The following is a 27,165-nucleotide window of genomic DNA, read 5'->3' as shown; positions in this document are numbered from 1 at the left end:
ACCACACAAATCCTGGGATCACAAACCCTGAGATCACACAAATCCTGGGATCCCAAAGCTGAGATCACACAATTCCTAGGATGACACACCTGGAACTACACTGGGGTCCTACAGCTGGAACCAACAATTCCTGCCATCTTCACAGCTGAGATTACACAATTCCTGGAATCACACAAATCCTGGGATCACACAATTCTTGGGATCCTAAAGCTGCCACAGTCCTACAATAATTCCTGGGATCCCAAAGCTGAAATCACACAAATCCTGGGATCACACAAATCCTGGGATCTCACACAACTGGAACGACACTGGGGTCCTACAACTGGAACCAACAATTCCTGGGATCTTCACAGCTGGGATCACACAATTCCTGGGATCCCAAAGCTCCCAGGGTCCTACACCTGGAACCACCCAAATCCTGGGACCTCACAAATCCTGGGATCCCACACTTGGAACCACACAATTCCTGGGATCCCAAAACTGGGATCACACAAATCCTGGGATCTCAAAGCTCCCAGGGTCCTACAACAATTTCTGGGATCCCAAAGCTGAGATCACACAGATTCTGGGATCACACAAGTCCTGAGATCCCAAAGCTGCCAGGATCCTACACCTGGAACCACACAATTCCTGGGATCTTACAGGTGAGATCACACAATTCATAAGATCACACAAATCCTGAGATCACAAAGCTGGGATCGCACAAATCCTGGGATCCCACAAATCCTGGGATCCCACAAATCCTGGGATCTCACACCTGGAACTACACTGGGGCCCTACAGCTGGAACCAACAATTCTTGGGATCTTAGCTGAGATTACACAATTCCTGGGAACTCACAAATCCTGGGATTCTACAACTGAGATCACACAATTCCTGTGTTCTCAAAGCTCCTGGGATCCCACACATGGAATCACACAAATCCTGGGATCTTACAGGTGGGATCACACAAATCCTGGGATCCTAAAGCTGCCACGGTCCTACAACAATTCCTGAGATCTCAAAGCTGAAATCACACAAATCCTGGGATCTCACGCCTGGAACTACACTGAGGTCCTACAGCTGGAACCAACAATTCCTGGGATCCCAAAGCTCCTGGGATCCCACACCTGGAACCACACAAATCCTGGGAACTCACAAATCCTGGGATCACAAAATTGGGACCACACAAACCCTGGGATTCTACAGCTGGGATCACACAATTCCTGGGATCCCAAAGATCCTGGGGTCACACACTTGGAACCACACAAATCCTGGGATCCCAAAACTGGAATCACACAATCCCTGGGATCCCAAATCTGGGATCACACACCCCTGAGATCCCAAATCTGGGGTCACACAATTCCTGGGATCCCAAATCTGGGATCACACACCCCTGAGATCCCAAAGCTCCCAGGGTCCCGCTGCTGGAGCCACACAACTCGTGGGATCCCAGCCCTGGAGTTTGGGGCTGGGAACTCTGCCTGGAGCTGTTCCCACCCTGTGATGCTTTTCCCAGATGTGCACCCGGATAAAAAACATTCCAAGGCTTTTCCCAGGGCTTGGATTCGCCCTCTGTGGGAAAACTGAGCTCAAATTCCCCCCCAAAAACCTGGGAAAACAAAGAGGTGTCAACTCTCTGAGGATGGAAAATCAACATCCAAGAGGGGAGGAAAAAGGGATCAGGAATTCCAGCTTGTTCCCTGTGCTTGGGGACTGAGGATAAAGCGTTTTTTCCCTTTTAATAAATAAAAATTTAGGTTTTCAAAAATTTAAAAATCATGGAAAATTTTCCCTCCACAGCTGCTCCAGGACACAAAATTCCCCAGCCCTCCATGGGGGCCCTGGGACAATCCAATCCCAAAATTCCAGGGATTTCTGAGTTAATCTTGGTTTTTCACAGAATCCAAGACAACCTCAAAATTCCCTGTGCCAGAGCAGCTCGGGCTTTGGGCATGGTGGGAATGCTGAGCTTCCCAAAATTCCTAAATCTCACCCCCAAATCCCTAAATTGCACCCCTCAAAATCCCTAAATTCTACCCCTCAAAAATCCCTAAATCCAACCCCTCAAATCCCTAAGTCTCACCCCAACAATCTCTAAATCCAACCCCAAAATCCCTGAATCCCACCCCCAAAATCCCTAAATTCCACCCCCAAAATCCCTAAATCTCACCACCAAAAATCTTAATTTAATTAATCTTAATCCCACTCCCTAAAATCTCTAAATCCAACCCCCAAAATCCCTAAATAAAGAATTTCATCCTACAAACACTCTGTGCTCATCAATCCAAGTGCAGGAATTCAGGAAAAAGGAAAAACTCCCTCAGAGACCCCCAAAATTCCCCATTTTTTTTGGGTTTTCTCCACTTTCCCTGCAGAATCCCCGAGGAAGGAGGAGCAGCAGGACCAGGTTTGGGAAGAAGAAGTTTGGAAAAGCAGCTCAGGTAATTCAGGGATTTTTTTCTTCTCATCCTAAAACCTTAAAAAAAAAGGTGAGGGAATCTTTTTCCTTCTGGTATTGGGCAGGAATTCTCCAGGTGGGAATTCCAGGCAGGGATTTTGTGCGCTCAGGATGTTTGGGAACCCCTGGGAAAATCAAGAATTCCTGGCAGGAGGGATTTATATGGGAATTTCTGGGATGAATCTCCCTGCCCTCACATTCCTGAGGATTTTTTGGGGGTTTTATCCCATTCCAGGAGCTCCACAATTCCCAGCAGGAATCCCAAAAATTGGAATTCTGCAGGAACACCAGGCCAGGCTGGAGATCTGCTCTGGGAATCACAATCCCAGAAAAATTTGGGGTGAAAATGAGCTCAAAGCTCCAATTTCCAAGCTCCATCCCAAAATCCAGAATTCCCTGGATCTCTGAGCTGAATTCAGAAATACCAAATAATTCCCATGGGATTTATATGAGAATTTCTGGGATGGATCTCCCTGCCCTCACCTTCCTGAGGATTTTTGGGGGTTTTATCCCATTCCAGGAGCTCCACAATTCCCAGAAAGAATCCCAAAAATTGGAATTCTGCAGGAACACCAGGCCAGGCTGCTCTGGGAATAAAATCCCAGAATGGGATGAAAATGGGGTGAAAAGGAGCTCAAAGTTCCACTTTTCAAGGTCCATCCCAAAATCCAGAATTCCCTGGATCTCTGAGCTGAATTCAGAAATACCAAATAATTCCCATGGGATTTATATGGGAATTTCTGGGATGAATCTCCTCACATTCCTGAGGATTTTTTGGGGGATTTTATCCCATTCCAGATGCTCCACAACAATCCCAAAAATGGGAATTCTGCTCTGGGAATCCCAACCTTTCCCTTTAATCCCGACAGGATTAACTGTGCCCCTGAATAAACAGGAAAACAGGGGGGGTGATGCAATTAAAAAAAAAAATAAAAAATATATATATATATATATTTGCCTTTTTTTAGGCAAGGAATGGAAGGGCAGAGCTGGCACTGACAGCAGGAAATGGGAACAAACTCCTCATCCCCAGATTTTAGGGGCAGGTTTTACAGAGGTTTTAGGGAGAGATTTTAGGGGCAGGTTTTGGGGAGAGATTTTACAGAGAGATTTTAGGGGGAGGTTTTAGGGATGGATTTTAGGGACAGAATTTAGAGAGGGATTTTAAGGACAGGTCTTAGGGAGAGGTTTTAGGGACAGGTTTTAGGGAGAGATTTCAGTGTGAGACAAGTCTTAGGGAGAAGTTTTATGGAGAGATTTTAGGGACAGGTTTGAGAGAGAGATTTTAGGGAGAGATTCCGGGGAGAGATTTTTGGGGAGAGATTTTTGGGGAGAGGTTCTAGAGAAAGATTTTAGGGATGGATTTTAGGGAGAGAGATTTTGGGGACAAGTTTTGGGGAGAGTTTTTACAGAAAGGTTTTGGGGAGAGACTTTAGGGAGAGATTTTAGGGACAGGTTTTGGGAGAGGTTTTATGGAGAGATTTTAGGGATGGATTTTAGGGACGGATTTTAGGGAGAAATTTTGGGAAGAGATTTTATGGACAGACTTTAGGGATGGATTTTAGAGAGAGATTTTTGGGGACAGGTTTTAGGGAGAGATTTTACAGAGAGATTTTTTTTAGGGAGAGATTTTGGGGAGAGATTTTCCTGAGAGATTTTAGGAACAGGTTTTAGGGACAAGATTTATGGAGAGATTTTGGGGAGAGATTCCAGGGAGAGATTTTAGTGACAAGTTTCATGGAGATATTTTGGGAAGAGATTTTAGGGATGAGAATTTTAGGGACAAACTTTAGAGAGAGATTTTAGGGGCAGGTTTTAGGGACAAGTTTTAGGGACGAGTTTTACAGAGAGATTTTGAGGAGAGATTTTATGGAGAGATTTTAGGAATGGATTTTAGAGAGAGACTTTAGGGAGAGATTTTAGGGATGGATTTTGGGGAGAGATTTTTGGGGAGAGATTTTTGGGGAGAGATTTTAGGGAAAGATTTTGGAGAGAGATTTTGGGGGAGAGATTTTAGGGACAGACTTTAGGAAGAGATCTTGGGGACAGATTTTGAGGAGAGATTTTAGGGATGGATTTTTACATCTGGATTTTCAGGACAGATTTTCGGGATGAGTTTTAGGTACAGACTTTAGGGACGGATTTTAGAGATGGGACAGATTCTCAGGATGGATTTTAGGGACAGGTTTTGGGGAATCCCTGGGGAAACTCGGGCTGGTGGATCACCCAGAGCAGCACAAACAGCTCTGCAGTCCCGGGGAGCTCCAAGAACTTTGAATTTCTCTGTTTGTGCAGAAAGGACAGAGTGACCCATCCCCACCTCCCCCAGGGATGACTCAGGGTCACTGCACCCTCCAGGCAATAAAAATCTCATTTCTGCAGCTCAGATGGCAAAAAAACCCCCAGTGAATTCTGTGTGATCTTAATGAAAATGAGATTTAAAATGGATTTAACAGCACCCGGCAGCAACAGGGACAGGACAGAAATTTAAGTTTTTTATCTCGATTTTCTCTCCTCCCTGCACATCTGGGCAGTTGGGGGAGCTAAAATCACCCAAAATCAGCCCAAAATGGGCTTTGTTACCCCCAAAATCCACCCCAAAATCAGCTTCAGCACGTCCCAAAGCACTAAAACAGAAAAATCACCCCAAAAACTGCCCCAAAATCGGCTTCAAGACCCCCTAAAATACAAAAATTGCCCCCAAAATCACCTCAAATCGCCTTAAAAATCATCAAAATCACCCCAAAATCTGCTTTGGAACCCCAAAAATACCTCCAAAATTGCCCCAAAAACTCCCAAAACCACCCCAAAATTGCACAAAAACCACCCCAAAATGACCTGAGATCACCCCAAATTCAGCTTCTGCACCCCCAAAACCTCCCTGAAATTGCCCCAGAAACCTCCAAAATCACCCCAAATTTTCCCCAAATTTCACCCCAAATTGCCTTAGACACCTTTGAAATCACCCAAAATCTGCTTCAGAACCCCAAAACACCTCCAAAATTGCCCCAAAAACTCACAAAACCACCCCAAAATGGCACAAAAACCACCCCAAATTGCCTTTAAACCTTCAAAATCACCCCAAAATCTGCTAAAACCCCCCCCAAACCACCCCAAAATTGCACAAAACCTCTCAAAATTATCTAATATCCCCCCAAAACCAGCATCTGCTGAAACTCCCAAACCTCCCCGGAATCGCCCCAGAAACCTCCAAAATCGCCCCAAATTTCACCCCAAATTGCCTTAGAAACCTTTGAAATCTCCCCCAAATCTGCTTTGGAACCCCAAAACATCTCCAAAATTGCCCCAAAAACTCCCAAAACCACCCCAAAATTGCACAAAAACCACCCCAAAATGACCTGAGATCACCCCAAATTCAGCTTCTGCACCCCCAAAACCTCCCTGAAATTGCCCCAGAAACCTCCAAAATCGCCCCAAAAATTCCCCAAATTTCACCACAAATTGCCTTAGAAACCTTTGAAATCACCCAAAATCTGCTTTGGAACCCCAAAACACCTCCAAAATTGCCCCAAAAACTCCAAAACCACCCCAAAATTGCACAAAAACCACCCCAAAATCAGCTTCTGCACCCCCAAAACCTCCCTGAAATCGCCCCAGAAACCTTCAAAATCACCCCAAATTTTCCCCAAAATCACCCCAAATTGCCTTAGAAATCAAAATCACGCGAAATCTGCTTCAGAACCCCAAAACACCTCCAAAATTGCCCCAAAAACTCACAAAACCACCCCAAAATGGCACAAAAACCACCCCAAATTGCCTTTAAACCTTCAAAATCACCCCAAAATCTGCTAAAAACCCCCCCAAACCACCCCAAAATTGCACAAAACCTCTCAAAATTATCTAATATCCCCCCAAAACCAGCATCTGCTGAAACTCCCAAACCTCCCCGGAATCGCCCCAGAAACCTCCAAAATCGCCCCAAATTTCACCCCAAATTGCCTTAGAAACCTTTGAAATCTCCCCCAAATCTGCTTTGGAACCCCAAAACATCTCCAAAATTGCTCCAAAAACTCCCAAAACCACCCCAAAATTGCACAAAAACTCCCACAATGACCCGAGATCACCCCAAAATCAGCTTCTGCATCCCCAGAACTGTCTGAAATCGCCCCAGAAACCTCCAAAATCACCCCAAAAATTCCCCAAATTTCACCACAAATTGCCTTAGAAACCTTTGAAATCTCCCCCAGATCTCCTTTGGAACCCCAAAACACCTCCAAAATTGCCCCAAAAACTCACAAAACCACCCCAAAATTGCACAAAATTCACCCCAAAATTATCTAAGATCACCCCAAAATCAGCTCTTGCACCCCCAAAACCTCCCTGAAATTGCCCCAGAAACCTCCAAAAATTTCCACAAAACTGCCCCAAAAATGACTCCAAAATCTTTTATCTGCCCAATTTCCTCTCCTCCATAACAACAATAATAATAATAATAATAATTTTAAAATAAAAGGCCCCACAAAGGGCCCCTCGAGCTGGAAGGAGCGCAGGAATCGCGGCTGGAATTCGGAATTCGGGGCCCAAGCAGCGGCAGCTCCTTATTTAGACACCGGGAGATAATTTGGGAATGTTCGGGGAGGGGGAATTTGCAATAATTGGGGTGTTTGTGCTGAGCTCAGGGCGCAGGAATCCCGTCCGTCTGTCTGTCTGTCCGTCTGTCTGTCTGTTCTGTGTGTCTGTTCTGTCTGTCTGTCTGTCCTGTGTCTGTCTGTCTGTCTGTTCTGTGTGTCCGCCTGTCTGTCTGTTCTGTGTGTCCTGTGTCTGTTCTGTGTGTCCTGTGTCTGTCTGTCTGTCCTGTGTCTGTCTGTCTGTCTGTCCTGTGTGTCCGCCTGTCTGTCTGTTCTGTGTGTCCTGTGTCTGTTCTGTCTGTCTGTCCTGTGTCTGTCTGTCTGTCCTGTGTCTGTCTGTCTGTCCTGTGTGTCCGCCTGTCTGTCTGTTCTGTGTGTCCTGTGTCTGTTCTGTCTGTCTGTCCTGTGTCCGTCTGTCTGTCCTGTGTGTCCGCCTGTCTGTCTGTTCTGTGTGTCCTGTGTCTGTTCTGTCTGTCCTGTGTCTGTCTGTCTGTTCTGTGTGTCCTGTGTCTGTTCTGTCTGTCTGTCTGTCCTGTTTCTGTCTGTCTGTCCAGGGAATGTCCCGGCCAGGACAAACACCGGGAGCAGCACCGGCTGCTGCCACCTGCTGATGGTACCCGGAGGTTTGGAGGGAATTGGGAATTTTTTGGGTGTTTTTTTTGGCATTGGGGTAGCCCAAAAGTTTGGAATTTTTGGAGTGGTTTTTTTGGGTTCAGGTGTCCCAGGAGTTTGGCAGGAATTTGGAATTTTGGGGTGTTTTTCTGGCGTTGGGATTGGGGTATACCCCAGGAGTTTGGAATTCTTGGAGTGTTTTTTTGGGTTCAGGTGTCCCAGGAGAGTGGCAGGAATTCGGAATTTTTAGGGGTTATTTTTTGGCCTTGGGTTTGGAGTGTCCCAGGAGTTTGGCAGGAATTCGGAATTTTTAGGGGTTATTTTTTGGCCTTGGGTTTGGAGTGTCCCAGGAGAGTGGCAGGAATTTGGAATTTTTAGGGTGGTTTTTTGGGTTCAGGTGTCCCAGGAGTTTGGTGAGAATTTGGAATTTCTGGGGGGATTTTTTGGCGTTGGGTTTGGAGTGTCTCAGGAGTCTGGTGAGAATTTGGAATTTTTGGGCTGGTTTTTAGGGTTCAGGTGTCCCAAGAGTTTGACAGGAATTCTGAATTTTTGCGGTGATTTTTTGGCGCTGGGATTGTGGTGTCACAGGAGTTTGGAATTTTTGGGGTGGTTTTGGTGTTGAGGTTCAGGTGTCCCAAGAGTTTGGCGGGAATTCAGAATTTTAGGGGTGGTCAAGAGCTTGGCAGGAATTTGGGATTTTTGGGATGATTTTTTGGCGTTGGGTTTGCAGTGTCCCAGGAGAGTGGCAGGAGTTTGGAATTTTTGGGGTGTTTTTTGGGGTTCGGGTGTCCCAGGAGTTTGGAATACTTGGGGTGGTTTTTTGGTGTTGGGGTCGTGGTGTCCCAAGAGTTTGGTGAGAATTCAGAATTTTGGGATGATTTTTTGGCGTTGGGGTTGGATTGTCCCAGGAGTTGGGCATGAGTTTGGATTTTTGGGGTGATTTTTTGGGTTGGAGCGCCCCAAGAGTTTGGCATGAGTTTGGAATTTTTGGGCTGGTTTTTTGGGTTCAGGTGTCCCAGGAGTTTGGTGAGAATTCGGAATTTTTGGGGGTGGATTTTTTGGCGTTGGGGTACCCCAAAGGTTTGGAATTTTTGGAGTGTTTTTTTTTGGGTTCAGGTGTCCCAGGAATTTGGAATTTTTTAGGTGATTTTTTGGGTTCAGGTGTTCCAAGAGTTTGGCAGGAATTCAGAATTTTTTGGGTTATTTTTTGGCGTTGGGGTACCCCAGGAATTTGGAGGGTTTGGGGTGGTTTTTTGGGGTTGAGGTTGTGATGTCCCAAGAGTTTGGTGGGAATTGGGAATTTTTGGGGTGATTTTTTGGGTTCAGGTGTCCCAGGAGTCTGGCAGGAATTTGGAATTTTTGGGGTGATTTTTGGGTTGAGGTTCAGGTGTCCCAGGAGTCTGGTGGGAATTCAGAATTTTGGGGGTGGTCAAGAGTTTGGCAGGAATTTGGAATTTCTGGGGTGATTTTTTGGCGTTGGGTTTGGAGTGTCCCAGGAGTTGGGTGGGAGTTCGGAATTTTTGGGGTGATTTTTTGGCATTGGGGTACCCCAAGAGTTTGGAATTTTTGGGTTGATTTTTTGGGTTGTGTTGTCCCAGAAGTCTGGCAGGAATTCAGAATTTTCGGGGTGGTTTTTGGGTTGGGGTTGTGGTGCAGAGCTCGGTTTGGGGTGAGGAGTGGGGGGAAATCCATCTTTATCCTCATCCCCATCCTCATCCACCGGGAGTGTATTAATTATAGAATCTCCATATAAATAATGACATTAAAGTTATATATATTATTGTATCATTATCCTTATTCCCATCCTCATCCTTATCTTCATCCCCATCCTCACTCTCATCTACCAGGAATGCTTTAATTAAAGACTTTCTATATAAATAATGATATTAAAGTTATATATATATATATATATATAAATTTTTATACTATACTATACTATAATATGTAACTATATAATATATTACATTAATTATCACCATTAATAATTATATAAAATATAATATAATAAATTATATTATCTATTTAATATAATGTGTTATATATTATATTATATTATATTATATTATATTATATTATATTATATTATATTATATTATATTATATTATCTATATATGTAAAAAAGTAAATACAATATATAATATATAACATATAATAATATTTTTATATATTGTTAAAGTTATATATATTGTTATAAAATTGTATTTTATAATATATCATATAGTATTTTTATTATTTACCTTTTATAAAATTATATTTTATAATTATTATTATAAAAATAAATATTGAAATCAAAGCCCGACAACCGCGGCCCCAGCGCGCCCTCTGCCGCCCGCAGCGCGGAACTGCAGGCAAGGAAATCTAGGAAGATTTTAATTTTTTTTTCCCTCAAAAAATGGGATTTTAAAGGATTTTTCACCCGAAATGCACCAAATCAGCCATTTCCACTTCCCCGAGCCTGGCTGGGACACACACGGAGCTCTGGAGTCACCTGGACCTCCTCTCCGGGTGACTCAGGGGCAGCGATTGTTCAGCATCAGCATCAGCAGCATCAGCATCATCCTCCTCATCCTCCTCCTCCTCCTCCTCCTCCTCCTCCTCCTCCTCCTGTCCAGGGCCCTGGGGCAGCTCCAGCCCCTCCCACACCCGGGCCGGGCTCGGCCTCCTGCCCCTCCAATTCCCAGCCCTCGGCTGCTCCACACGTCCCAAAGCTCAGGAAAACCCGACGGCAAAGGAAACGACCCCAAAGAACCCTAAAGAGCCTCAAACAACATCAAAGAACCTCAAACAACTTGAAAGAACCTCAGACAACCCCAAGCAGCCCCAAACAGCCCCAAAGAACCACAAAGAACTCCAAAGAGCTTCAAACAGCCCCAAAGAACACCAAAGAACCTCAAACAACCCCAAACAACTCCAAAGAACCCCCTCACGGAGCTTCTCATGGAGCAGCAGCTCCCACACTCCAGGTCCCCTCTGGAAGGCAGAGATGTCCCTCCCTAATTAACGAGGTCATTGCTGCACATAACGAGGCCCCAGCACCAGCAGCACCCACAGTCGGCACCTCCGAACCCAAACCCAAACCCAAACCCATCCCAAACCCAAACTCATTCCAAACTCATTCCAAACTCATTCCAAATTCAATCCATTCAAACCCATTCCAAACCCAAACTCACCCCAAACTCAACCCAAACTCATCCCAAATCCATCCCGAACTCAACCCAAACCCATCCCAAACTCACTCATCCCAAACTCAGTCCAAACTCAACCCAAACCCATCCCAAATTCATCCCAAACTCATTCCAAACTCATTCCAAACTCCCTCCAGATTCACTCCAAACTCATTCCAAACTCAATCCATTCCAAATCCATCCTAAAACTCATTCCAAACTCATCTCATTCCAATTCCAAACTTATTCCAAAGCCATTCTAAATTATCACCTCCAAATCCACCCCAAACTCTTTCCAAACCCATTCCAAACCCATTCTAAATCCATTCCAAATCCATCCCAAACTCAGTCATCCCAAACCCATTCCAAACCCATCCCAAACCCCTCATCCAGCCCGTTTTCCAGATACAAAGAGGCAATTAATGAGAAATTAATCAACAATGAGATCAATCTTTGCTCACCTTCCCACTGCAGAGCAGTCTCAGCCTCCCCAGTCCCCGATCCCGGTGGATTTTCCTGGATTTTCCTGGATTTTCCTGGATCCCTCCTGCCAAGGAAAACAGGGAATTGAGGTTTCAGAGCCATCACCCCAAGGAGTGATTGTTAAATGGAGTTAAAATTCGGGATATTGACTCTGTGGTGGCAACAATCAGGGTTGGATTGATATCCAGTTATATCCACTGGGAAATCGGGGCTGACGTTCATTTATCCATAATCAGAATAATCAGAATAACGACAGGGGAGTTGTGGAATCTGTTCTCCTTTGTTTTTACAAACCCCTGGCTGAGGGCTCGGGGAAATATCCGGGTCTAAATTGCTTTTTTTGTTGTTGTTGTGGGAGGGAATGAAGAGAAGGAGAGGGGTTTGTATCATTTAGGGGGAAATGAGGAGAGGGAGAGGTGTTTGCCCCATGTTTGGGGGGAAACGTGAAAAACTGAAGATGTTTGACCCATTTTTTGGGGGGAAATGTGAAGAATAGGAGAGTGTTTGACCCACTTTTGGGGGGAAATTAGACAGGGAGAGGTGTTTGCCCCATTTTAGAGGGTAAGGTGAAGAATGGGAGATGTCTGACCCATATTTTGGGGGGAAATGTGAAGAACAGGAGGGTGTTTGCCCCTTTTTTGGGGGAAATGAGGAGAAGAAGAGGACTTTGCCCCATTTTTGGGGGGAATATGAAGAAGAGGAGGAATTTCTCCCATTTCAGAGGAGAATATGAAGAAGAGTTTGCATCATTTTTTTCAGGGGGAATATGAAGGAGTTTACCCCATTTTTTGGGGGGTGGAATATGAAGAACAGGAGCTGCTTTGCCTCATTCTAGAGAAGAACATGAAGAAGAAGAGTTTGTATCATTTTTCGGGGGGCGTATGAAGAAGAGGAGGAGTTTCCCCCATTTTTGGGGGGGAATATGAAGAAGAGGAGGAATTTCCCTCATTTTTGGGGGCAATATGAAGAACTTTCCCCCCTTCTAGAGAAGAACACCAAGAAGAAGAGTTCACATCCCTTTTCCTGGGGTAAAGGAGCAACACTCAAAACCCTCATCAGCAGCATTTGCATCACCCCAGAGAACATTTCACCACACACACCCCGCCAGGTCCCATTTCCAAGAAAACCTCAATCCCGGGCTGCAGGAACGAGCTGACCTTGGGAGAATTCCCAATAAAACCCCCCCAGAACTGCTCGTGCCTCACGTCCGAGGCCCCCCGGCCCCTTCCCAGCCAAATGTTGCTCAACCCGGCTGAAGTCAGAGCCCGGAGCCGGACAGGAACCGATTCCAAGAATCCACCGCAGCTGAAATGTGACCCCGCTTGTTTTCCAGTCTCGTTGGCTGAACACAAACAGGATTATTTTTTGTTTTGGTTTGTTGTTTTTTTTTTTTTTTTTTTTCTAAAGGAGTCAAACCCACGTCAGTGATTCTGGGCTGGAGTTGAGGCCAGGGTTCCTTTCACCTCCTCCTGCAGAGGGTTCAGGGCCAAAAAAAGCAGTTTAAAGTTGTGGGGTTTTTTTGTTGGTTTTTTTTTTTTTTTGGTTTTTTTTTTTTTTTTTTTTTTTTTTTTTTTTTTTAACAGGGATTTGTACAGATTTCACATTCCAGGGGTGGCTCTTTGTGAGGGCAGAGAAAAAACCTGAATTTGGGGCAGGTCAGAAGAGCAAAAAAGAATTGGAGATAAAGGAACCAGGTTTGGAACTGGCCCTGGAAAGGCTGCAGGACAATCCCTGAGGATCACCAACCCCACAGGAGGTTTTGGGCTGGAAGAAGCTCAAACCCCACCCAGCTCCACCTTTCCCACTGCCCCAGGTCACTCCCAGCCTCTGGAATTGGGCACTTCCAGCCATTCCTGCTGCTCCAGGGAGGTTCTTTACACCAGTCCCTGGATTCTTTACTGGATTTGGGATGGAGGGACGGAAAAGAGCAGCTGGATGATGAGGATCAGTCCTGATTCCCTTCAGAATCCTGCAGTGGACCCAAAATGATGGGAATTCCAGGGAATTCACCACCACAGGTGATAAAGGAGCTGGGATGAGCAGGACTCTGGGATGGCAGAATTCCAGCAGCACCTGGGAGGTGCCAGGGGCAGGGGAAACCAGCAGGAATTTTGGGAGAAGAGCCAAACTTGGGGTGCAATCCTGATTTCAGAGGGATTTTCCAACCAAACCGTTCCAGGGGGGTGAAGCTGCTGCGGGAATCAGCTCCAGGCTGGAGGAGGGATGGACACAAACCACCCCAGATCCAGACAGCTCCAAAATCATCCCAAACCCCATTCCAAATCCTTTCCTAACCCCATTCCAAACCTCATTCCAAAATCCATTCCAAACCTATTCCAAAATCTATTCCGAATTCATTCCAAACTCATCCCAAACTCATCATCTCAAACCCCATTCCAAACTGATTCCAAATCCAGTCCAAACCCTTTCCAAACCAATTCCAAACTTATTCCAAACCCAGTCCAAATTCATTCCAAACCCCATCCCAAATCCCATTCCAAACTCATCCCAAACTCATTCCAAATCCCACTTCCAAACCCATTCCAAGTTCATTCCAAACCCATTCCAATCCCATCCCAAATTTATTCCAAACCCATTCCAAATCCCATTCCAAACCTATTCCAAAATCTATTCCGAATGCATTCCAAACTCATCCCAAACTCACTCATCCCAAACCCCATTCCAAACCCACTCCAAACTTATACCAAACTCATTCCAAATCCAGTCCAAACCCATTCCAAATCCTTTCCAAACCAATTCCAAACCCATTCCAAACCTGTTCCAAAACCTATTCCAAATCCATTTCAAACCTATTCCAAACCCTTTCCAAATTAATTCAAAATCCCATTCCAAACTCTTTCCAAATCCTTTCCAAACCCATTCCAAATTCCACTTCAAACCTATTCCAAACCCATTCCAAATCCATTTCGAACCCATTCCAAATCCATTCCAAATCCCACCTCCAAAACCCATTCCAAACCATCCCAAACCCATTCCAAACTATTTCCAAATCCCATTCTAAACCCATCCCAAACCCCTTCCAAATCCCATTCCAAACTCATCCCAAATCCCACCTCCAAACCCATCCCAAATCCTCTCCAAACTCATTCCAAATCCTTTCCAAATTCCATTCCAAACCTATTCCAAATCCCATTCCCAACCCATCCCAAATCCCACCCCAAGCCCCTGATCCAGCCCGTTTTCCCAGGTAAAATGAACCCATTGATGCCCCACAAATCCCTCCCTTCAGAGCAGGGAGGTGGATCTGAGCTGGGAACCTGCAGTGACAGCACAGCCCATCCCTCCTTCCCGTGGGGTTTTTTCCCTGGAATTCGGTGCTGGTTTGGATTCCTTTGGTGTTTTCCTTCCCAAAGGCACTCGGGGTGTGTTTGGAGTCCTTTTGTGTTTTCCTTTGAACGCCACAGAACCTCCGGCAGATCCTTTTCACCAACTGCATCCCCTCTGGACTTATGGCAAATTCCCGGGATATTTGGGATTTCACCTCTGGGGTATTTGGGATTTCACCTCTGGGATATTTGGGATTTCATCTCCAGGATATTTGGGATTTCATCTCTGGGATATTTGGGATTTCACCTCTGGGATATTTGGGATTTCATCTCTGGGATATTTGGGATTTCAGCTCTGGGATATTTGGGATTTCACCTCTGGGATATTTGGGATTTCACCTCTGGGATATTTGGGATTTCACCTCTGGGGTATTTGGGATTTCACCTCTGGGACATTTGGGATTTCATCTCTGGGATATTTGGGATTTCATCATTTCCCTGACAGGCAGCAGTGCCATCCCACACCCCAACAGCTCTTTCCCAATGAGGAAAAACTTTAAAATTAACTTTAAAAAGAAGCCTCAGAACAGAACTTTGTTTTTTTTCCCTCATTATAATTGTCCCGGTGCCAGAACAGGATTGGATTATGGAAATGTCCCTCAAATCCTGCTGCCAGAATTTAATTAATTAATTTATTTATTAATTAATTTCCAGGATTAACTCCCCTCCCTGGGTTCAATCCTTTCCCCTTCCAGCAGCTCCAGGAAAAACCCCCAGAGCTGCACTTGTCACATCCCTAAAAACACCCCGCTGGAAATAACAAATTATCCAAAAACTGCACCAAGGAAAAACCACCCCAAAACATCCAGGGCTGAGCTTGAAATGTGAATTTTTTTCCCTTTGGAGGGAGCTCCTCCAAGCGATGAGCAGCTCCTTCTTTCACTGTGCCCTTTTCAGGTAATTTTGGGGATTTTTTTGGGTTTTTGGTTTTTTTTGTTTTTTTTTTTTTTAGGAGCAGCTGCTGCAGCCAGAACTCATTTGCTCATTTGGAATTTTGTGCTGGCCAAAAAGGCTCTGGAATATTTTATTTTTAAAGCCCTAAAAAGAGGAAGAATTGGAGAAAAGGGAAACAAAAATGGATTTACATCCCCAGGGATGTGAGCTCAGGAAATCACTGGATGGGACCTCAGGGACCACAGTTGGGATTTAAAAATCTTCCCAAAGGCAAATCCTGCCCCTGGGAGGAATTTTGGGATTTCACACACCTGTGCACAGGTGGATTCATGGGGGGAAAGGTGAAACTCCAGGAAATAAATCAAATTAATTCAGTTTAAGCACAAAACACTTTGTGGATCTGAGGAAAAGGAGCAGCACATTTCCCCCCCTGGGATATTCCAAAACGGTTTTTCCAACCCTTCAGGAATTCCTGCCCAGGAATTGGTTTTTCCTCTGAGCAAAAGAGGGAAAAAAAAAATAAAATAAAAATTAAAATAAACCCTGGAGGCAGCAGGAGTTTATTCCTGACAGGAAAAGATTCCTCAGGAAATATTTGGGGTTCTCAGAATCTCCTTAAAGCCCTGAAGAGTTTCCTCAGGACAAGGAAACAACAGGACTCATTTCAGAGCTGTTTATAAAAGGGTTTTTTTGTTTTTTTCTTTTTCTTCTGGATGCCAATTTCCAGGAGTTGTTTGGAAAATGAGATTTTAAAATCTGAGGGAACAAACTGTGCTCGGGACACTCCAGGGATGGCTTTGACTCTCCAGCTTCCCTTTTATCCAAAATAAAAATTAAAAATCACCTTTTCCTCCTTTCAGAGGGTGAAATAGCAATAAAAAATTTATATAAAATGTGTGTTTAAATGGTCCAGTTTGGGGAAATTCCTGCAGATGGAACCAGGGACAATCCCCTGCCCTGCTCTGGAGGTTTAATGGGATTATTTCAGCCCAAAGGCTCTGCCAGGATCCAGAGGGGAACTTTTATATCACTGACAGCATCCCAAAACTGCAGGGATTTTAAAATTCACACCAATCACATCCCAAAACTGCAGGGATTTTAAAATTCACACCAATCACATCCCAAAACTGCAGGGATTTTAAAATTCACACCAATCACATCCCAAAACTGCAGGGATTTTAACATTTACACCAATAAGATCCCCAAAATTACAGGAATTTTAAAATCTGCACCAACAGCATTCAAAAAACAGTAGGAATTCTTAAATCTGTATCAGTAACGTCCTAAAAACTGCAGGAATTTTAAAATACCATCCAACAACAGCCCAAAAAACAGCAGGAATTTTAAAATCCACACCAACAACATCCCAAAAAACAGCAGGAATTTTAAAATCCACACCAATAACATCTCAAAAATAGGAGGAATTTTAAAACCTCATTCAACTACATCCCCAAAAATTACAGGAAATTTAAAATCCACACCAATAACATCCCAAAAAACAGCAGGAATTTTTAAACCCACACCAACAGTGTCCCAAAAAGGGCAGGAATTTTTAAATCCACTCCAACAATGTTCCAAAAACTGCAGGAATTTTAAAATCCACACCAATAACATCCCAAAAATTACAGGAATTTTAAAATCCACTCCAACAATATCCCAAAAAGGGGAGAAATTTTAAAATCCACATCAACAACATTCTAATAATGACAAGAATTTTAAAATCCCATCCAACAATGTCCTCAAAAGTTACAGGAATTTTAAATTCCATTCCAACAATGTCCCAAAACCAGCAGGAATTTTAAAACTCTATCCAACAACAGCCCAAAAAAACAGCAGGAATTTTAAAATCCACACCAATAACATCTCAAAAATAGGAGGAATTTTAAAATCTCATTCAACAACATCCCCAAAATTTACAGGAAATTTAAAATCCACACCAACAACATCTCAAAAACTGCAGGAATTTTTAAACCCACACCAACAATGCCCCAAAAAGGGCAGGAATTTTTAAATCCACACCAATAATGTCCTCAAAAGTTACAGGAATTTTAAATTCCACATCCCCAAGTGCGTGGCAGGGGAAGAGGAGGTGGAGGAGGACCCGGCTGAGGGGGAATTCCTGACATTTATTATTTTATTTTATTCCATTTCTCTGTAAATACCAGTGGGATGCTGAGGTTTGGGATTCCTGGAGTGCCCCTGGAAAAGGAATTTGATTTGTAACTCTGAAGGCTGCAGAGTTATCCCACAATTGCTCCAGCAATTTGGGAATTTCTCCAGTAAAATATTCAATATTGAGCTGTTTAAAATCCCTTAATAATAATCAAAATAATCTTAATAAACCAGCCCTGGTTCCAAACGGACCCAGCGCTCCCCAGGGAGGGAAAATTCCCATTTTTCCTTCCAGCTGGGAAAAGCTCCCTGAAGAAAAAGGAGGGAAAATGTTCAGAGAAAGGATTTGGAAGTGAATTTTGGGTTTAAATGAGGCTGTTTCACCTCAGAGCAGTTTCTGAGGTTGTTTCAGTGTGGTTTGTGTTACACCAGTGACCTCAATCCTCCGGGATCAGCAACTCGATCCGGGCAATTAGTGAGACAATTAAATGTCTTAATGACCTCTGGGATTCCTGGGCCAGGGCAGCTCCACTTCTGCAGGGTCTGAGTCCCCAAAAATGGGATTTGTGTCACTGCAGGGATGGGGGAGAAGTGAGAGCTGGAAAGGTGTGTGAGAGTCCTGACTGGCACAACAGAGGGAGTAAAAAATGGGGAAAAAATCAGGATCAGGGGAGGATTGGGGTTGGAAAAGATCATCAAATCCAAGATCCCAAACTTGTCACCAGCCCAGAGCTCTGAGTGCCACCTCAAGAGGTCCCTGTGTCACCTCCAGGGCTCCTGTGTCACCTCCAGGGGTACCAGGGACACCCCCAGGGCTCCTGTGTCACCACCAGGGGTACCAGGGACACCCCCAGGACTCCTGTGTCACCCCCAGGGCCTCCTGTGTCACCTCCAGGGCTCCTGTGTCACCCCCAGGGCTCCTGTGTCACCTCCAGGGGCTCCTGTGTCACCCCCAGGGCTCCTGTGTCACCCCCAGGGTTCCTGTGTCACCCCCAGGGGTCCCTGTGTCACCTCCAGGGTCCCTGCGTCACCCCCAGGACTCCTGTGTCACCCCCAGGGTTCCTGTGTCACCCCCAGGGGTCCCTGTGTCACCTCCAGGGTCCCTGTGTCACCCCCAGGGTTCCTGTGTCACCCCCAGGGCTCCTGTGTCACCTCCAGGGGTTCCTGTGTCACCTCCAGGGTTCCTGTGTCACCCCCAGGGCTCCTGTGTCACCTCCAGGGTCCCTGTGTCACCTCCAGGGGTTCCTGTGTCACCTCCAGGGGCTCCTGTGTCACCTCCAGGGTCCCTGTGTCACCTCCAGGGGTTCCTGTGTCACCCCCAGGGTTCCTGTGTCACCCCCAGGGCTCCTGTGTCACCTCCAGGGGTCCCTGTGTCACCCCCAGGGTTCCTGTGTCACCCCCAGGACTCCTGTGTCACCCCCAGGGCTCTTGTGTCACCCCCAGGGTTCCTGTGTCACCTCCAGGGGTTCCTGTGTCACCCCCAGGGCTCCTGTGTCACTCCCAGGGGCTCCTGTGTCACCCCCAGGGCTCCTGTGTCACCCCCAGGGGTCTCTGTGTCACCCCCAGGGATGGTGGAGACTCCAAACCTCCCTGGGCAGCTCTTCCCAAGGTTTAACAACCATTTCCATCAGGGAATTCCTGCTCTTGTCCCACCTGGAGCCCCCTGAGGCCGTTCCCTCCTGTCCTGGTGTCCCCTGGGGGCAGAGCCCCGGCTGTCCCCTCTGTCCCCTCCTGTCCCCTCTGTCCCCTCCTGTCAGGGCCTTGGGGACATCGGGGATGTTCCCCTGGTCCTGCTCTGCTCCAGCCTGAGCCCCTGCCCAGCTCCCTCAGGAATTTTCCATCTCCTTTCCCAGGAATTCTCCAGCCTTTTCCCAACTCTCTCAGGAATTCTCTCCAGCCCTTTCCCAGCTCCTCCCCTGGCCTGGCTCCCTGGATCAGCACCACAGGTTCAATCCTGCCCCTTCCAGCTCCAGGAACATCCCCAGCTCCAGGGCTGCACCTAAAAACACCCCACCAGAAATATCAAATTATCCAACAATTGCTCCAGGGGAACAACCAAAACATCCAGGGCTGAGCTTTAAATCCTCCTGAGCACTCAGAGCTGGAGAAATCCATAAAAATCTGTGATTAAAAATTTGCTCTGAGCCAAAGCAGGAACTTTTCCCACAAGAAGAAAAACCTCCCTGGATTTTCCTTTTTTTTTTTTCCATTTTCCTCCTCATTTAGGGCTAAACCTGTCCTGTTGTCCACTGGATTTTTTTTTTTTTTAATGGATTTCTCCAGCCCTGAGTGCTTAGGGGGGGACTCTCCCCTGATTGTCCCCTCCTGTCAGATCCCCACTGAACACCCAGGGCTGGAGAAATCCATAAAAATCTGTGAAAAAAGATTTTCTTTGAGCTAGAGCAGGAACTTTTCCCACAAGAAGAAAAACCTCCCTGAGTTTTCCTCTTTTTTTTTTTTTTTTTTTTCCATTTTCCTCCTGGTTTGGGTCAAACCTGTCCTGTTGTCCCCTGGAATTATTATTTTTAATGAATTTCTCCAGCCCTGAGTGCTCAGGGGGGACCTTCCTCCGTGAACAAAGATTTGCTCTGAGCCGGAGCAGCAACTTTTCCCACAACAAATCACAACAACAACAACAACCTCTCTGAGTTTTCCTATTTTTTTCCCCATTTTCCTCCTCCTTTAGGGTTAAACCTGTCCTGTTGTCCCCTGGATTTTCTTTTTTTTTATGGATTTCTCCAGCCCTGAGTGCCCAGAGAGGACCCTCCCCTGGCTGTCCCCTCCTGTCAGGTCCCCCCTGAACACCCAGGGCTGGAAAAATCCATAAAAATCTGTGAAAAATTATTTTCTCTGAGACAGAGCAGGAACTTTTCCCACAACAAAGAACAGGAACTTCTCCCACAAGAAGAAAAACCTCCCTGAGTTTTCCTCCTTTTTTTCCCCATTTTCCTCCTGGTTTTGGTCAAACCTGTCCTGTTGTCCCCTGGAATTATTTTTTTAATGAATTTCTCCAGCCTTGAATGCTCAGGGGGGACCCTCCCCTGTGAACAAGATTTGCTCTGAGCTGGAGCAGGAACTTTTCCCACAACAAATCACAACAACAACCTCCCTGAGTTTTCCTAATTTTTTTTTTTTTCATTTTCCTCCTCATTTAGGGTCAAACCTGTCCTGTTGTCCCCTGGAATTATTATTTTTAATGAATTTCTCCAGCCCTGAGTGCTCAGGGGGGACCCTCCCCTGTGAACAAACATTTCCTCTGAGCCAGAGCAGCAACTTTTCCCACAACAAATCACAACAACAACAACAACCTCCCTGAAGTTTTCTAATTTTTTTTCCCCATTTTCCTGCTGGTTTGGACAAATCTCAGCCTCCCAGCAATCCCACATCCTCCTGGAGGACACCCCAAGTGCACAAATCAGGCCAAAGTGACGTCAGTGGGACAGCGAAAGGACATTTTTTTTTGGATTTATGATTTTTTTTAGCAAAGTGAAGCAAGAGGAAAGGCTGCCAGGGACGCAGGGAAAGGAGCAGCCCCAAAAGCAGCCGCTAATGAGTGTGTTAATCAGTTAATTAGTCAGCTCGCAGGGATGAGGAGCTCACCCAGGGCTCCACTGCCAGGGACACAGTGCCCTCTCTTGGACACTCCAAACCGGGATTTGAGCACAAAAAAGACCCGCTGGAATCTCCTAAAAAAAAATAAATTTCTGCTCAAGAAACAACTGTGAAAAGCCTGGCTGGTTATTCCTGGGAGGAAAACGAGGGAACAACTCTGGAGCTGCTGCTGAGGCAGGTCAGTCACCTTCAATAACCTTTGGGTATTCCCATCAAAACTCGGATTTTCTTTTTTAAATTAAGGGTTTTGAAGAGGGAGAATATTGAAAGAATGAAGGAGTGGAGGATGTTGTGGGGTCACAGAGGGGTTTGGGATGGAAGGGACATGAAGGATCAGAGAAATCCAGGGAAAATGATGGAATTCACAACAACAATTCCAGTTCAGGGGCAGCTCATCCACATCAGGTTTTTGTGTCCCCTTTGAGGGCAGGGACAGCCCCACCCGGCACAGGGGACCCTGCACAGGCTGGAGCACCCCGGGGTGCTGGGAGGGGCTGGGGGGCTTTGGGATCCTTTAAACACAAATTCTGGGTGGGAAATGCCCAGATTTGGTCCTGGATGGGCTTTGGGATCCTCTCCCCACGAATTTTGAGTGGGAAATGCCCTGATTTGGGGCTACGGGGGCTTTGGGATACTTTTCTATCCAAATTTTGGGTGAGAAATGCCCAGATTTGGGACTGGATGGGTTTAGGACCCTTCCCACCTGCATTTTGGGTGAGAAATGCCCAGATTGGGACCTGGATGGGCCTTGGGATCCTTCCCAACTGCATTTTGGGTGGGAAATGCCCTGATTTGGGACTGGATGGGCTTTAGGGTCCTTAAAACCCAAATTCTGGATGAAAAATGCCCAGATTTGGGGCCAGGGGGGCTTTGGGATTCTTAAAACCCAAATCTGGGGTGGGAAATGCCCTGATTTGGGGCTACAGGGGCTTTGGGATACTTTTCTATCCAAATTTTGGGTGAGAAATGCCCAGATTTGGGACTGGATGGGCTTTAGGATCCTTAAAACCCAAATTTGGGGTGAGAAACACCCAGATTTGGACCTGGATGGGTTTTGGGATCCTTCTCACCTGAATTTTGGGTGGGAAATGCCGTGATTTGGGACTGGATGGGTTTAGAACCCTTCCCACTTGAATTTTGGGTGGGAGATGCCCTGATTTGGGGCCCAGGAGGTGTTTGGGTGCCTGTGGGAGCTGCTGGCACCTACCTGGGCAGGTGTCCCACCTCCTGTGGCACTCTGGGCACTCACTGCAGGGGGAAAAGGACAAAATCTCCTAAAAGAAAAGAAATGGGGAGAATGTTCAGCAGTTGAAAGGATCCTGCAGGGAATTCCAGCTCCTCTCAACGCCAGGTTTGAACCCACCAGCTGAGGCACCTCATACCTTTTCCCCCATTTCCAGAAGCCCATTTTTTTCCCTGTTTTTTTTTCCTTTTTTCCCATTTTTTCCCTTATTTCCCCCTGTTTTATCCCTGCTTTCCCCCCATTTTTCCCTGTTTTTTTTCTTCATTTTTCCCGTTTCCCCCTTTGTTTTTCCTGTTTTCCCACTTTTTTCCTCTGTTTTTTTCCCTGTTTTTCTCAGGTTTTTCCCCTGTTTTTTCCCTGCTGGAATCCAGCCCATTCCAGAACTATTTAAATCCACCCAGCCACAGCTGGGTGTGTCCTTTGGGGTGCTTTATTTACATTTCTTTATCTTCAGGACCTGCCTTTAAGATTTTTTTTTTGGCATGAGGGTGAAATCCCAAAAGTCCTCAAGGAGATGTTTAGTGAGGATGAGGCAGGTGGCACCTGAGGTGAGTTCTCTGTGCTCACCTGTGGAATCTGGGATAAAAACCCCAATTTCTATCAGCTCAGACCTGCCTCTGAACACATCTCTTCCAAAAGAGATTTTTTGGTGAAGGGGAAAGTGTTTCCTGAGGGGTCTGGCACTGCCAGGCTCTGCAATTCCACATCTGAGTCTGGAGAGGGCTCTGTGGGAACGAGGGATGGATCCCTCTGTCCATCACCCATCATCCAGCCATTCCTGCATCCATTCATCTGTCTGTCCATCCATCCATCATCCATCCATCCATCCATCATCTATCATCCCTCCATCCATGATTCATCCCTCCATCCATCATCCATTTGTCCATCCATTTGTCCATCCATCCCTCCCTCCATCCCTGGATCCATCCCTCCCTCCCTCCCTCCATCCCTCCATCCCTCCATCCATCCATCCCTCTCTCCATCCATCCATCCATCCATCCATCCATCCATCCCTCCATCCCTCCATCCATCCATCCCTCTCTCCATCCATCCATCCATCCATCCATCCATCCATCCATCCATCCATCCATCCATCCATCCCTCCATCCCTCCATCCATCCATCCATCCATCCATCCATCCCTCCCTCCCTCTCTCCATCCATCCATCCATCCATCCATCCATCCATCCATCCATCCATCCATCCATCCATCCCTCCATCCATCCATCCCTCTCTCCATCCATCCCTCCCTCCATCCCTCTCTCCATCCATCCCTCCCTCCATCCATCCATCCATCCATCCATCCATCCATCCATCCATCCATCCATCCATCCCTCTCTCCATCCCTCCCTCCATTCCCCACCTCCCAAACCCATCCCAGCCCCCCCAGGAGTGCAGAAACCATTCCCAGCTCCCTCCCTCAATCACAGGGATTTGTCACAGGCTGAAGGAAGCAGCCCCATCCCTGATATTCCCGAGCCTGGCAGAGAGGAGTTTCAACAAAAGAAACTGGGGAAAAACAACCTGAGCGACTCATGGAAGCGAAAGACAAGGAGAGTGACAAAGATTTGAGGGGAGAAAGGGAAGAGGAAGGCAGAGCTGCAGCATTTCATCTTCTGTTCCTCCCCACAACGAGCCAATTAAAAAGCCCACACACTAAATTAATTCCAGTTCCAGGGGAGCTGGAAATACAGAGCCACTATTTAGGTTAGGGAAAATTGCTGCATTCTGCTCCTTTGTCAGGTGGCAGAGAATGACATCTGCAAAAGGGGAAAAATATTTTTAAAAAAAGAAAGAAAGAAAGCAGAGTTTGGGCCGTGGCACAGCAGAAGCAAAGAAACTGAGGGAATTCAGGGAAGGGTTTGAGGAGCTGAGGAGCCTCATCCTCATGGACAGGGCACAGATTTGTGCAAAAATCCTGATGTTTTCCACACATCTCAATGTTTTCCATATATCCCAATGCTTTCTCCACATCCCAATGTTTTCCCCACATTCCAATATTTTCTCCACATCCCAGTATTTTCTGTACATCCCACTGCTTTCCCCACTTCCCAATGCTTTCCATATATCCCGATGTTTTCCATATATCCCAATATTTTCCCCACATCCAAATGCTTTCCCCACATTCCAGTATTTTCTCCACATCCCAGTATTTTCCCTACATCCCACTGTTTTCCCCACTTCCCAATGTTTTCCCACATCCCAATGTTGTCCCCAGATCCCAATATTTTCCCCACATCCCAATATTTCCCCCACACCCCAGCCCCTCACAACTTTCACACCTCCTCAGTTCCTTGTTTTGTTTCATACAAGTGACCAGGATGTGGTTAAGGAGCTTTGCTTCCCTAAACAAAAAACCCTCTTCCTTCCTTAAGGAACCTTCCCAACGATTTTCACTCCTCCCAGGGAAAACACCTCTGATAAACCCAGCCCTGATAAAACCCGGGGATTTGTCATCGGCTCCAGGTTAAATATCCCAGCCAGGGTTGTGTTCCACATTTCATTCCTCAGCAAAACCCCGGAGAACTCACTCCTCTGTTCCCAGCAGAGAAATCCCCAATTCACACTGGAATTTTATGGGAATAAACCCCACGGGGAGCAGAGAATACAAATTATTATCCTGTGGGCCTGAGATTTCTAAACCTGAGACGTTTCAGCCTGCTGGCACCTGCTAACTTTTCTCCAAGGAAAAAAAGTTCCCAAGAAAGTTTCTTCTCAAAACAATCCTGGCAAACAACTCTCCTTCCTCAGAACAATCTTTCTCCAGGAGGTGTTTTGCTGTTTCTCTGGTTCAACCAACAAGATTAGAGAGGTGTTTTTCCTATTCACAAATCCTGTTCAGTCTGTATCAGAACACCTTTTTCCCTGCTCATCCGCAGAATTTGGGATCAAAAAATCCCAGTTTGTATCAACTCAGACCTGCCTTTGAATCCTTCTATTCCAAAAAAGAGTGAAATCCCAAACGAGTAGTAAAAATTAGACAATAAAAGCCTTTTTTTTCCCCTATGCTCTTTGCCTTCTGAAATATTTGGAGTTTTTCTTTTGTGTCCTACAATGACATTATCCCAGATTTGGGGTTTTTTTGTTCCAGGGGTGACCAGAACCAAGCAGGGGAGCAGCAGGAGGGCAGAGCCAGGGCAGGGCAGGGCAGGCTGGGCTCTGCAGAGGGAGGGAACTGCTGATCCCTGAGCAATCATTAACTGCAGACCCAGCCCGGATCAGGGCAGGGAGCAGCACCTGGGGCAGGCAGGGATGGCTCGGGCTGCAGGAAACTCTCATTCACTTCTTTGGGAATGGGGAAACCTCATCCCTTTGTGTGGGAACTGGGAAAAATCAATTTCTTTGGGAACTGGGAAAACTCTCATCCCTTTCTATGGGAATTGGGAAAAAACCCATTTCTTTGGGAATTTGAAAAACTCACCTCTTTGGGAATTGGGAAAGCTCTGATCCATTTCTTTGGGAATTGGGAAAACTCTCATCCACTTCCTTGGGAACTGAGAAAAATCCATTTCTTTGGGAATTGAGAAAACCCATCCCTTTGGGAATTTGGAAAACTCACCCATTTCTTTGGGAATTTGGAAAACTCTCCTCCCTTTGTTCTCTGAGCTTCCTGGAGCTCACACCGATGACTGGGGCCTCCAGTTGCTGCCTGGCTGCTCCAATTCCCAGCTTTCCCCTTCCCAGTTTTCCAGTTCCCAACTGGGAATGTTTTCCCCTCTCCACTCCCTGCAGGGTCAGGGTGACAAAGCCACAGAGCTGGGACAGCCTGGGAGGGGACAGAGGTGACACAGCCACCCTGGGAAAGGGGGTCCAGGTGTGCTGGGACACATCTGGATGGGGATGATAGAGATTCCAGGTGTGCTGGGACACATCTGGATGGGGTGACAGAGTTCCAGGTGTGCTGGGACACATCTGGATGGGGATGATGGGGATTCCAGGTGTGCTGGGACACATCTGGATGGGGATGATGGGGATTCCAGGTGTGCTGGGACACATCTGGATGGGGATGATGGGGATTCCAGGTATGCTGGGGCACATCTGGATGGGGATGAGAGGGGTTCCAGGTATGCTGGGGCACATCTGGATGGGCATTCCAGGCTGTGGGCACAGCTGGGAATTGAGGAATTGTCTGGAGGGGCCACAGGAGGAGCTGAGGGCACTGGGGGTGTCCAGCTGGAGCCTGAGGGGACATTCCTGGAGGCTCCTCAGGACCTGCAGCTCCAGGCTTTGCCCTCTGGAGCTGGGACAGGACCCAGGGAGGGCTGGAGCTGCTCCAGGGGAATCTGGGATGGAGCTCAGGGAAAGGATCCTCCCCCCGGGGGTGCTGGGGCACTGAACTCCCCAGGGAACGGTCCTGGGAGCCTTTGGACACCACTCCCAGGGACAGGGTGGGGATTGGGGGATTTGGGATCAATGATCCTGTGGCTCCAGCTCAGGAGATTCCCAGACTCCACAATCCCATTCCGTGCCTGTCCCTGCAGCTCCTGAGCACCCTCAGCTGCCCTGACAGCACCAGGACAGCCCAGAACACCCCAAACCCTCCCTCCCTCCCTCCCCAGGACTCTGCAGGAGGCAGCCCCGGAGCCCCCCGAGGGCACAGATCCCCCAGCCCCGAGCACACTGAGCTGTTTGTTCCCCTCCCTCCCGAGCCTCGGGCCGGGCTCAAATCC

At 46.6% G+C, this 27,165-nt stretch overlaps 1 protein-coding gene across 3 annotated transcripts in view; it reads right to left on the bottom strand.

Annotated features, from left to right (window-relative positions):
- Nucleotides 1–27,165, bottom strand: part of GNG7 (G protein subunit gamma 7) — a 74,138-nt gene that overhangs the window by 29,832 nt on the left and 17,141 nt on the right. The window contains exons 2-4 of one of the 3 annotated variants that reach the window (XM_083879881.1): nt 22,461–22,527; nt 21,242–21,327; nt 11,267–11,352 (exon numbers count right to left, since the gene is read on the bottom strand). The gene's annotated coding sequence lies outside the window, so the exon portion shown is untranslated. The remainder of the gene's footprint in view (nt 1–11,266; nt 11,353–21,241; nt 21,328–22,460; nt 22,528–27,165) is intronic. The other 2 variants (XM_083879880.1, XM_083879882.1) reach the window with 2 other exon arrangements.

The sequence above is a fragment of the Zosterops lateralis genome, assembly GCF_965231275.1.
Source record: "Zosterops lateralis genome assembly, chromosome: 29".
Classification (NCBI taxonomy): Eukaryota; Metazoa; Chordata; class Aves; order Passeriformes; family Zosteropidae; genus Zosterops; species Zosterops lateralis.
The sequence above is the reverse complement of the archived record's forward strand: the minus strand, read 5'-3'. Positions and strand labels throughout refer to the sequence as shown.